The sequence below is a fragment of the Lolium rigidum genome, chromosome 3, assembly GCF_022539505.1.
Source record: "Lolium rigidum isolate FL_2022 chromosome 3, APGP_CSIRO_Lrig_0.1, whole genome shotgun sequence".
Lineage (NCBI taxonomy): Eukaryota > Viridiplantae > Streptophyta > Magnoliopsida > Poales > Poaceae > Lolium > Lolium rigidum.
The window spans coordinates 228,823,319-228,835,806 of record NC_061510.1 but is presented as its reverse complement, the minus strand read 5'-3'; positions in this window follow the sequence as shown (position 1 = coordinate 228,835,806).

The window sequence follows — 12,488 nt, the reverse complement described above, 5'->3', positions numbered from 1 at the left end:
TTCGTTTCGTCCAATTCGAGAATATTTCGTTACTAGGATTTACGAAACCAAAAACGAGCGAGAAAACATCAGCGGCACTTCGACATCTTGTTAATAGGTTAGTTCCGGAAAATGCACAAATATGACATAAAGTGTGCATAAAACATGTAGGTATCATCAATAATATGGCATAGAACATAAGAAATTATCGATACGTCGGAGACGTATCAAGCATCCCCAAGCTTAGTTACGCTCGTCCCGAGCGAGTAAAACGATAACAAAGATAATTTACGAAGTGACATGCCATCATAACCTTGATCATACTATTTGTAAACATATGTAGTGGATGCAGCGATCAAAACAATGGTAATGACATGAGTAAACAAGTGAATCATAAAGCAAAGACTTTTCATGAATAGTACTTCAAGACAAGTATTAATAAGTCTTGCATAAGAGTTAACTCATAAAGCAATAAATCAAAGTAAAGGTATTGAAGCAACACAAAGGAAGATTAAGTTTCAGCGGTTGCTTTCAACTTGTAACATGTATATCTCATGGATAATTGTCAACATAGAGTAATATAACAAGTACAATATGCAAGTATGTAGGAATCAATGCACAGTTCACACAAGTGTTTGCTTCTTGAGGTGGAGAGAGATAGGTGAACCGACTCAACATAAAAGTAAAAGAATGGTCCTTCAAAGAGGAAAGCATCGATTGCTATATTTGTGCTAGAGCTTTTATTTTGAAAACATGAAACAATTTTGTCAACGGTAGTAATAAAGCATATGAGTTATGAAAGTTATATCTTACAAGTTGCAAGCCTCATGCATAGTATACTAATAGTGCCCGCACCTTGTCCTAATTAGCTTGGACTACCGGATCTTTGCAATGCACATGTTTTAACCAAGTGTCACAATGGGGTACCTCCATGCCGCACTGTACAAAGGTCTAAGGAGAAAGCTCGCATTTTGGATTTCTCGCTTTTGATTATTCTCAACTTAGACATCCATACCGGGACAACATGGACAACGATATAATGGACTCCTCTTTAATGCATAAGCATGTGGCAACAATTATTATTCTCATATGAGATTGAGGATATATGTCCAAAACTGAAACTTCCACCATGAATCATGGCTTTAGTTAGCGGCCCAATGCTCTTCTCTAACAATATGCATGCTCCAACCATTAAGGTGGTAGATCTCTCTTACTTCAGACAAGACGGACATGCATAGAAACTCACATGATATTCAACAAAGAATAGTTGATGGCGTCCCCAGAAGCATGGTTATCGCACAACAAGCAACTTAATAAGAGATAAAGTGCATAAGTACATATTCAATACCACAATAGTTTTTAAGCTATTTGTCCCATGAGCTATATATTGCAAAGGTGAATGATGGAATTTTAAAGGTAGCACTCAAGCAATTTACTTTGGAATGGCGGATAAATACCATGTAGTAGGTAGGTATGGTGGACACAAATGGCATAGTGGTTGGCTCAAGTATTTTGGATGCATGAGAAGTATTCCCTCTCGATACAAGGTTTAGGCTAGCAAGGTTATTTGAAACAAACACAAGGATGAACGGTGCAGCAAAACTCACATAAAAGACATATTATAAACATTATAAGACTCCACACCGTCTTCCTTGTTGTTCAAAACTCAATACTAGATGTTATCTAGACTCTAGAGAAACCAAATATGCAAACCAAATTAGCAAGCTCTAAGTGTTTCTTCATTAATGGGTGCAAAGTATATGATGCAAGAGCTTAAACATGAGCACAACAATTGCCTAGTATCAAATTATCCAAGACATTTTAGAATTACTACATGTAGCATTTTCCAATTCCAACCATATAACAATTTAACGAAGAAGAAACTTCGCCATGAATACTATGAGTAGAGCCTAAGGACATACTTGTCCATATGCTACAGCGGAGCGTGTCTCTCTCCCACAAAGTGAATGCTAGGATCCATTTTATTCAAACAAAACAAAAACAAAAACAAGCCAGACGCTCCAAGCAAAGTGCATAAGATGTGACGGAATAAAAATATAGTTTCGGGGGAGGAACCTGATAATGTTGTCGATGAAGAAGGGGATGCCTTGGGCATCCCCAAGCTTAAACGCTTGAGTCTTCTTAGAATATGCAGGGGTGAACCACGGGGCATCCCCAAGCTTAGAACTTTCACTCTCCTTGATCATATTGCATCATACTCCTCTCTTGATCCTTGAAAACTTCCTCCACACCAAACTCGAAACAACTCATTAGAGGGTTAGTGCATAATAAAAATTCACATGTTCAGAGGTGACACAATCATTCTTAACACTTCTGGACATTGCATAAAGCTACTTGGACATTAATGGATCAAAGAAATTCATCCAACATAGCAAAAGAGGCAATGCGAAATAAAAGGCAGAATCTGTCAAAACAGAACAGTCCGTAAAGATGGATTTTATTAGGCCACCAGACTTGCTCAAATGAAAATGCCCAAATTGAATGAAAGTTGCGTACATATCTGAGGATCATGCACGTAAATTGGCTTAATTTTATGAGCTACCTACGGGGAGGTAGACCCAGATTCGTGACAGACAAAGAAATGCGGAACTGCGCGATAATCCAAATCTAGTACTTACTTTTCTATCAAAGACTTTACTTGGCACAACAAAACTCAAAACTAAGATAAGGAGAGGTTGCTACAGTAGTAAACAACTTCCAAGACTCAAATATAAAACAAAAATAATGTAGTAAAAACATGGGTTGTCTCCCATAAGCGCTTTTCTTTAACGCCTTTCAGCTAGGCGCAGAAAGTGTAACTCAAGTAACATCAAGAGACGAAGCATCAACATCATAATTTGTTCTAATAATAGAATCATAGGGTAACTTCATTCTCTTTCTAGGGAAGTGTTCCATACCTTTCTTGAGAGGAATTTGATATTTAATATTACCTTCCTTCATATCAATAGTAGCACCAACGGTTCGAAGAAAAGGTCTTCCCAATATAATGGGGCAAGATGCATTGCATTCAATATCCAAGACAACAAAATCAACGGGGACAAGGTTATTGTTAACCATAATATGAACATTATCAACTTTCCCCAAAGGTTTCTTTTTAGCATTATCGGCGAGATTAACATCCAAATAACGAGTTTTTCAATGGTGGCAAGTCAAGCATATCATAGACTTTTTTAGGCATAACAGAAATACTTGCACCAAGATCACATAAAGCATTACAATAAAAATCTTTGACTCTCATTTTAATGATGGGCTCCCAACCATCCTCTAGCTTTCTAGGAATAGAAGTTTCAAGTTTTAGTTTCTCTTCTCTAGCTTTTATGAGAGCATTTGTAATATGTTTTGTGAAAGCCAAGTTTATAGCACTAGCATTAGGACTTTTAGCAAGTTTTTGTAAGAACTTTATAACTTCAGAGATGTGGCAATCATCAAAATCTAAATCATTACAATCTAAAGCAATGGGATTATCATCCCCAAGGTTGGAAAAAATTTCGCGGTTTTATCACGAGCGGTTTCGGCGGTTTAGCGGTTTCGGGTAATTTTGCGCGCTTTGCACTAGGAGTAGAAGCATTGCCAACACCAATTATTTTACCATTGATAGTAGGAGGTGCAGCAACATGTGAATCATTAGCATTGCTAGTGGTGGTAATAGTCCAAACTTTAGCTACATTTTCCTTTTTAGCTAGTTTTTCATTTTCTTCTCTATCCCACCTAGCACGCAGTTCGGCCATTAATCTTATATTCTCATTAATTCTAACTTGGATGGCATTTACTGTAGTAACAATTTTATTTTCAATATCCCTATTAGGCATAACTTTCGATTTCAAAAGATCAACATCAGAGGCAAGACTATCAACTCTAGAAACAAGAATATCAATTTTATTTAGCTTTTCCTCAACAGATTTGTTAAAAGCAGTTTGTGTACTAATAAATTCTTTAAGCATAGCTTCAAGTCCAGGGGGTGTATTCCTATTATTGTTGTAAGAATTCCCATAAGAATTAGCATAACCGTTACCATTATTATAAGGATATGGCCTATAGTTATTACTAGAATTGTTAGATAAGCATTGTTGTTGAAATTATTATTTTTAATGAAGTTTACATCAACATGTTCTTCTTGAGCAACCAATGAAGCTAATGGAACATTATTAGGATCAACATTAGTCCTATCATTCGCAAGCATAGACATAATAGCATCAACCTTATCATTCAAGGAAGAGGATTCTTCAACGGAATTTACCTTCTTACCTTGTGGAGCTCTTTCCGTGTGCCATTCGGAGTAATTAACCATCATATCATCAAGAAGCTTTGTAGCCGTCCCCAAGAGTGATGGACATAAAGGTACCTCCAGCAGCTGAATCCAATAAATTCCGCGAAGAAAAGTTCAGATCTGCATAAAAGGTTTGGATGATCATCCAAGTAGTCGGTCCATGGGTTGGGCAATTTTTAACCAAAGATTTCATTCTTTCCCAAGCTTGAGCAACATGTTCATTATCCAATTGTTTAAAATTCATTATGCTACTCCTCAAAGATATAATTTTAGCGGGGGGATAATATCTACCAATAAAAGCATCCTTGCATTTAGTCCGAGGAATCAATACTATTCTTAGGCGAGAGATAGCAACCAATCTTTAGCTCTTCCTCTTAATGAGAAAGGAAACAATTTTAATTTTATAATGTCACCATCTACATCTTTATATTTTTGCATTTCACACAATTCAACAAAATTATTGAGATGGGCAGCGGCATCATCGGAACTAACACCGGAAAATTGCTCTCGCATAACAAGATTCGATAAAGCGAGGTTTAATTTCAAAGAATTCTGCTTGTAGTAGCGAGGTGGAGCAATAGGTGTGCATAGGAAATCATTATTATTTGTGCTAGTGAAGTCACACAACTTAGTATTTTCGGGGTTGGCCATTTTAGCAGTAGTAAATAAAGCAAACTAGATAAAGTAAATGCAAGTAAACTAATTTTTTTGTGTTTTTGATATAGCAAACAAGACGAGTAAATAAAGTAAAGCTAGCAACTAATTTTTTTGTGTTTTGATATAATGCAGCAAACAAAGTAGTAAATAAAATAAAGCAAGACAAAAACAAAGTAAAGAGATTGGGAAGTGGAGACTCCCCTTGAAGCGTGTCTTGATCTCCCCGGCAACGGCGCCAGAAAATATGCTTGATGGCGTGTATTTCACACGTTCGTTGGGCAACCCCAAGAGGAAGGTATGATGCGCACAGCAGCAAGTTTTCCCTCGGAAAGAAACCAAGGTTTATCGAACCGGGAGGAGCCAAGAAGCACGTTGAAGGTTGATGGCGGAGGGATGTAGTGCGGCGCAACACCGGGGATTCCGGTGCCAACGTGGAACCTGCACAACACAACCAAAGTACTTTGCCCCAACGAAACGAGTGAGGTTGTCAATCTCACCGGACTTGCTGTAACAAAGGATTAACCGTATTGTGTGGAAGATGATTGTTTGCGAGAGAAAACGGTAAAACAAGTATTGCGACGATTTGTATTTCGGTATTAAAGAATGGACCGGGGTCCACGGTTCACTAGAGGTGTCTCTCCCATAAGATAAAAGCATGTTGGGTGAACAAATTACGGTCGGGCAATTGACAAATAGAGAGAGCATAACAATGCACATACATGTCATGATAAGTACAGTGAGATTTAATTGGGCATTACGACAAAGTACATAGACCGCCATCCAAGCTGCATCTATGCCTAAAAAGTCCACCTTCGGGTTATCATCCGAACCCCTTCCGGTATTAAGTTGCAAAGCAACGGACAATTGCATTAAGTATGGTGCGTAATGTAATCAACAACTACATCCTCGGACATAGCGCCAATGTTTTATCCCTAGTGGCAACGGCACAACACAACCTTAGAACTTTACATCCTTGTCCCAGGTGTCAATGCAGGCATGAACCCACTATCGAGCATAAATACTCCCTCTTGGAGTTAAAAGCAAAAACTTGGCCAGAGCCTCTACTAGTAACGGAGAGCATGCAAGATCATAAACAACACATATGTAGTAACTTGATAATTAACATAACATGGTATTCTCTATCCATCGGATCCAGACAAACACAACATAGAGTATTATAGATAGATGATCTTGATCATGTTAGGCAGCTCACAAGATCCAACAATGAAGCACAATGAGGAGAAGACAACCATCTAGCTACTGCTATGGACCCATAGTCCGGGGGTGAACTACTCACTCATCACTCCGGAGGCGACCATGGCGGTGTAGAGTCCTCCGGGAGATGAATCCCCTCTCCGGCGGGGTGCCGGAGGAGATCTCCGAGAATCCCCCGAGATGGGATCGGCGGCGGCGGCGTCTCGGTAGGTTTTCCGTATCGTGGTTTTTCGCATCGGGGGTTTCGCGACGGAGGCTTTAAGTAGGCGGAAGGGCGAGTCGGGGGCCGACGAGGGGCCCACACCACGGGCGGCGCGGGCCCCCTTGGCCGCGCCGCCTTGTGGTTTGGCCACCTCGTGGCCCCACTTCGTATGCTCTTCGGTCTTCGGAAGGTTCGTGGCAAAATAGGCCCACGGGTCTTCGTTTCGTCCAATTCGAGAATATTTCGTTACTAGGATTTACGAAACCAAAAACGGCGAGAAAACGACAAGCGGCACTTCGGCATCTTGTTAATAGGTTAGTTCCAGAAAATGCACGAATATGACATAAAGTGTGCATAAAACATGTAGGTATCATCAATAATATGGCATAGAACATAAGAAATTATCGATACGTCGGAGACGTATCAATGAGCTTTACTTTATTTTAATTGTTCTTATTGTTTATTATTTATTCTTTACTTAATGAATTTCCTCACAATTGAATTATGGGGTATTTATTTAATGTTTGAATTTGAAATTCAAATTCCACTTAGGTTTGAATTCAATCATGCAACTTAAAATTGAATTCAATCATGCAACTTAAGTTTGTAATGCAATATCCCTCCTCTCTTCTCAAAATCCTAATTTAGTTGAATCAGGAACAAATTTGTCGCACTCTTGCAACCCTAACCCTGTAAGGTGTCGAGAGAGAAACTTGTCCCCCTTCCATGCAGAAAAGCGCGAAATTTCCCCGGAATTTACGATGCAATGCACATCCCTTTCTAAAATCTACCCCTCGATCGTCTCTAAACCTGGGACATTACACACCCTACCGCAACTAGGGTTGCGTGGTGTCCGCAGCGATTCTCCATTCGCCGACCCTCCTGGTCGCTGTGGTGATGCCTTGTGCCTCGCCGTGGTGGTGCTGGAGCACCTGTGCTCGGCGACGCCTGGCTTGGCCGCGGCTTGGCGCTGCTGTGGCCGGGTTGTGCCGCCACGGTGACGTCATGGTGCCTCTGCTCCAGGTACGCCTCCTCTCTGCTCATGTTTCTCCTCCTCATCTTCTACTTGCTCTAGTTGCTGGCCTTACCCTCCTCGTTGAGGTGCTGGTCATGCTCTACTGCTCGTGTGCCATGCTTGCTGCTACTGTACTGGCCCTAGTGCCTTGCCTACTACTGTGCCACTGATTGTTGCTATGCTGTCCATGACATGCCCTTACTGCTATGCTGCACCCCCTGGATGCCATGAACTGCTCTTGCTATTCCTTTCTTGCTACTGTCCTTGGTAAGGTCTGCTCCATTGCTTGCTTGATCCCTCTAGTTGTGGCAGTAGCTTGATTATATGCGTAGGCCATTTATATGAGCATCTCTGGCTTACTGCTACTTGCAATACTTGCATCTACAAGTGCCAGTTGTGCTTGTTATGTTGATGTGGAGCTTATGCCCTTGCTCATGAGCATGTTGTGATGCTCATGGCATTGCCATGTTGCTCCAGATGTTGCTTTGCTACTGTATGATCATGTGTATTCATTTAACTCATCCCTGGCTTGATTACTTTGAATAATCCTTGCTTGAGCAAGAGCCAGTGATGTCTGTTGTGTGCTATCCTTGTGTAACTTGATCCAGTGGTACATCATGTCTTTGATGTGCTTTTGGATACAATTATAAAGTCATAAATTCAATTTCTCTTTATTCAGTTATGGCTTGGGTGTATTTGTTCGGTAATTGGTTGATTCCTGATACTATGATTAACTCTAGCAGGCTCTAGCAAGCTCTTGGTGATCATATGATCATCAATTGCTTGATGGTTGCTTGTTGTGCTTCTGCCCGTGCCTTGTTGGTGATGCTCTTGGTATCTGTGTAGCACCCTACCCTGTGCTGGTAGATGCTATTGCTTAATAAAGCATATGATGCTTGCAGTGATCCTCTGGCTCATTTGCAAGTGTATGTGTTACTGGTTGCTTGTGTATTTCATTTATCTATATGGCTTGGCTTGATTTAATGGATAAATGAGATGAACTACTTGCAGTGATGAATCTTATAATTGATTTGCTTAATTCAATTATCTGTGAAGCTTTATCATGTTCTGTTAATTATTTAGGATGAACTGCTTATGCAGTGATGATTCTTTTGCTGAAATTACTTGAGCTAGAGGTATGTCAACCATTGTTGAGGACCCTAGCTCTTCTTTGAACCCATCTGGGTGATGATAAAATTGCTTGGCTTGATGGTTTTGTGGTTGAGGTGACCCTAGCAGTATTTATCTGCTGTTTTTGGGTAGCTCCCCTCTCCGTGGCTTGATGTGGCTTGATAGATGCTTGTTGGGTGATCCCTATTTGGAATTGCCAGTAGCTTTTGATGTTGAAAATCAATAGACAATAATTTATCTCTATTTCTGATGGTTTAATGAACCATTTAGTGCTATATGAATTGGGCTAGCTGGCTGTGGATCAAATCCTTGCTTGATTCTTTGGTTTGATGTAGTGGTGATACACTTGGCTTGACAAATCTTTCACTAGGGTTCATCTCTTCTGGCTAAATCCCTATTTTGCCAGCATCCAATGGTTTACACCAAATGATGATGCAAACAGGTTATTCCTACCCTTTGGCTTGTGTGTGTGATGCACATGTTGATATTATGAGCAAAACTGATGCTTGCTAATGAGTTTGTGTATACCTCACTCCAGCTCCTAGAATTTATGTTGTTGTAGAGGTTTTGTGTGCTCTTGGTGATGTGCTTGTCCTTGCCCTGCTCCTCCTGGCTTGCTGGTGATCACTCTGAGCTCCTACTCCATGTTCTTGATCAACAACAAGCTATCCTTGATGGATTGAGTTGTTGGGTGACTCTAGCTACTATATGTTCTTCCTGTTCTTGCTGTTCTAGCAGTTCTTACCTTGCTGGTTGTTGTGTCGATGGAATCTAGGGTTTGGTGACTGAAAAGGTTATATATCCTTCTCTGGTCACTTCCTTGATCGACAGCCAGACAGTTTGGCTTGGTGACTAGCCACTGGGGCTGTGTGTTGGTGCTAATGTAAGCATCCTTGTGAGCTGCTTACACTGCTCATGGTTGGTACTTGTGTGTGAAGATCAGCTCGGCATGTTTGGTGTTATCCTTCCCAATTCATATTTCTTTGTTAACCTGCCAAGTGGCTTTGCCACTTGGCCTAATGGTCAAGTTTGTTTGATCTTTGTGTGTATGCAGGGATCAAGGTGTTGATCAAGGATCTCTCCTTCAAGATGTTGATCAAGAATATCAAGAAGAATGTAGAATTCTAGTCTAGCTAGTTTACTATTACTTGGTAATTTTTATTTTCTTTTCTTTATTCAATTACTGAAATGTGTTATGTATATTTAATTCATTAGAATATTGTAATTGACAATGTAATTATGTGTGATGATCAATAAAGCTCAAATTTCTCTAATGAGCTTTTCATAAGTTATTTGTATTCTTTTCATATTCATATTTTCCAATTTATAATATTATTATTTGAATAATTCCTTATTTCAGCTACGAGTTCCCTGGCCCACCCTAGTTCATCGAATAGTGAGACTGTTCATTTCTTTTTTTTAATGAGTTTACCGAATTGATAACTCTTCTTTTTTTTTTACTTTATAGAGATCTAATTTTTCAGCATTTACAATTCATATTACGCAATAAAATAAGAAGAGACAGCTACATGAGTAGGCGAGCATTCATTTGAGTTGCCTTAGTTCTTCACAAGAAGCAAGCCCCTAAGATAATAAGTTGTAGTGGGTGTCCTCTTTCCAGATGCGAAAGGCTTCTTTCTCTCTACTCTTTATAGTGGAGATGCTAAAAACAAATGATTGAAACCTGCTTGCCCTTAAATATAATTTGACTTAGTGTGGTTTGAGTTTGAATTTCAACTCAAACTTGTTTCAATTCAATCATGCAACTTAAATATGTGAATTGCAAATGTTCCCCTCTCTTCTCAAACCCTAATTTCCGAAGAGATCATGTCCAAGTTTGTCGCACTCTCGAAAGCCTAACCCTAGCGGGTGTCGAGAGAGAAACTTGTTCCCTCTTAGGTTTTATGCAATTAAGCGCAAAATTTTCCCTAGTTTTGCGATGCAATGCACAACCCTTTTCTAATTCTACCCCGCAATCGTCTCGAATCCTGAATTATTACAGCTAGCTACCGATAAATGGCTACTGGTAAAGTTGTCTAGTTGATTTTGTTCAGAGGAAGAACATGTGATGCGGCTGGCTGCTACTACCCTGCTTTTACACTGCTTAGCTAATGTTGTGTGTCGACAACACAACAATTATGGTGGGGTGAGTGTGTTGCTTCGTAAACAACACTACATGTACATATACAATGTCAATTGCTTTGCCTTAGATGTAAGCTACTGTTGCCTTTATTCCAACTGCACTTCCCTTGCTAGTAGCCAAATTTCTTTCCTCTACCTCATGTCTAAGACACCGATGCTTATCTCTATTTACTCTTTCTTTTGAGTAATGCCAAGTGTATTACTTGTTGGCTGCTAGTGTATGACATTGCAACCGTGGGCTTCAATCTGTGGGCTTTTATTCATCCTGACCATCCAATGTCAAGGGTGAATTACTAGATTTAAATATATGGCATCTAAGAGGACTCTAGATAGATTAGAGGGAAAAACATTGTTGTTGCCTATAGTAATGGATCATTTTAGTGTTTCTCTTTATCCATGGTTGCCTTTTTATTTGATGCCTCATGAACCAAACGTCCCATATTTGTTCCTAATGATGCCTATGAAGAGTACTTCTCCCTCTAATCATCATCTTGGGATTAAGACCAGTTCTCGATTTCCTTGTAGCTAGTTTCCAACACTAAAAAGCCTCACAAAAATGTGAAGACAAATGTTTTTAACATAACACAATTTCTTTTGTCTATGTTGTTTATTTTGCAGGGGATGCAAGATAAGAAGATTTAGAAGATTTAGATTTAGAACTTCTTTTTTTCTTTGTAAACTTCTTTTATTTCTAATATTGTATTATTTCTAATTGAATTTCTTTTATGGGACTTATAAAAGATGATTTAATAATTAAGGATGTAATAATTATTTTATTTCCTTATCTATTGTGATTTTGTATTTTCTATAAACTCAAATAATGCATTTTATGATTGTTTGGCATCCAAATTTAAATTTTTATTTGAATTTTATATCATTCATGTTTGGTTTGAATTCAAATTGTTTCACACCAAAATACAATAATTTAACAAACGTTATGTCGAATTTTGGCGCACTCACGTGATGACCTATACCGATTCCATCAACGCAAGAGAACTTCAATCACTTTGATAGGTTTAAACAAAAGCGCGAATTTTTTCTGGATTTTTGATTTTTGATGCATGAATGCAATGCACATTCGATGTGTTCTCCTCTTTTGTAACCTCAAAACCTAAGATGTTACACTTCTATATGTACGCATCAAATGGTCGTCGTTGCCGTTGAAAATGGCTACCCGACAAGACCATGTTGTCCTAAAGAGATTTGGAACAACCTGCTTCTCTTGGGGGAGGGGGTGTTGTCATGTCGGACACTGACATCACACCAATAGCTTTCAAGGCATGTTTCATAAGATCGTTTATGGCTTTCGTGTAGGGTGAACGAGGTGAGTAAGTTAAGTGAGAGTTGGAGTCATGTGTGTGGAGCCAAGTGGTTAGTGGTGGTGTTATGTAGCCGAAAAGTACCGTAGTGTGAAACAAGCGAATTATATGAATGAAATGTGAATCCTCCCCAAGTTTCTCTCTTCCTTCCCCTGTCTCTTTCTCTCTTCCCCAAAATTTTGCATCTGATATATGAGAGATCGGGTCATAATAGATCACAAACCACCAATGTGAATGCTTGTCTACTTGCTTGCAGTGAGCTTCAAAACGAGGTCATGACGTTGAAATTAGCTACGATATTGACCGTTTGCTCTGCAATTTTCATATTTTCCAAATCGTTGGTGGTCTCCAACAATTTAATAGCTTATTCGTCGGAAGTGATCAATATTAAGTTGGCATGGTGGTTTGCTCAATATTTGTTTCATGCGAGTGCAATAAATTGACACACATTTTCTTCTGTCTTTACAAATATAAATTGCACTCTTTTTTTGCGATTTATATAAATTGCACTCTAGATTACATCCAAAAGTCATGTGTGAT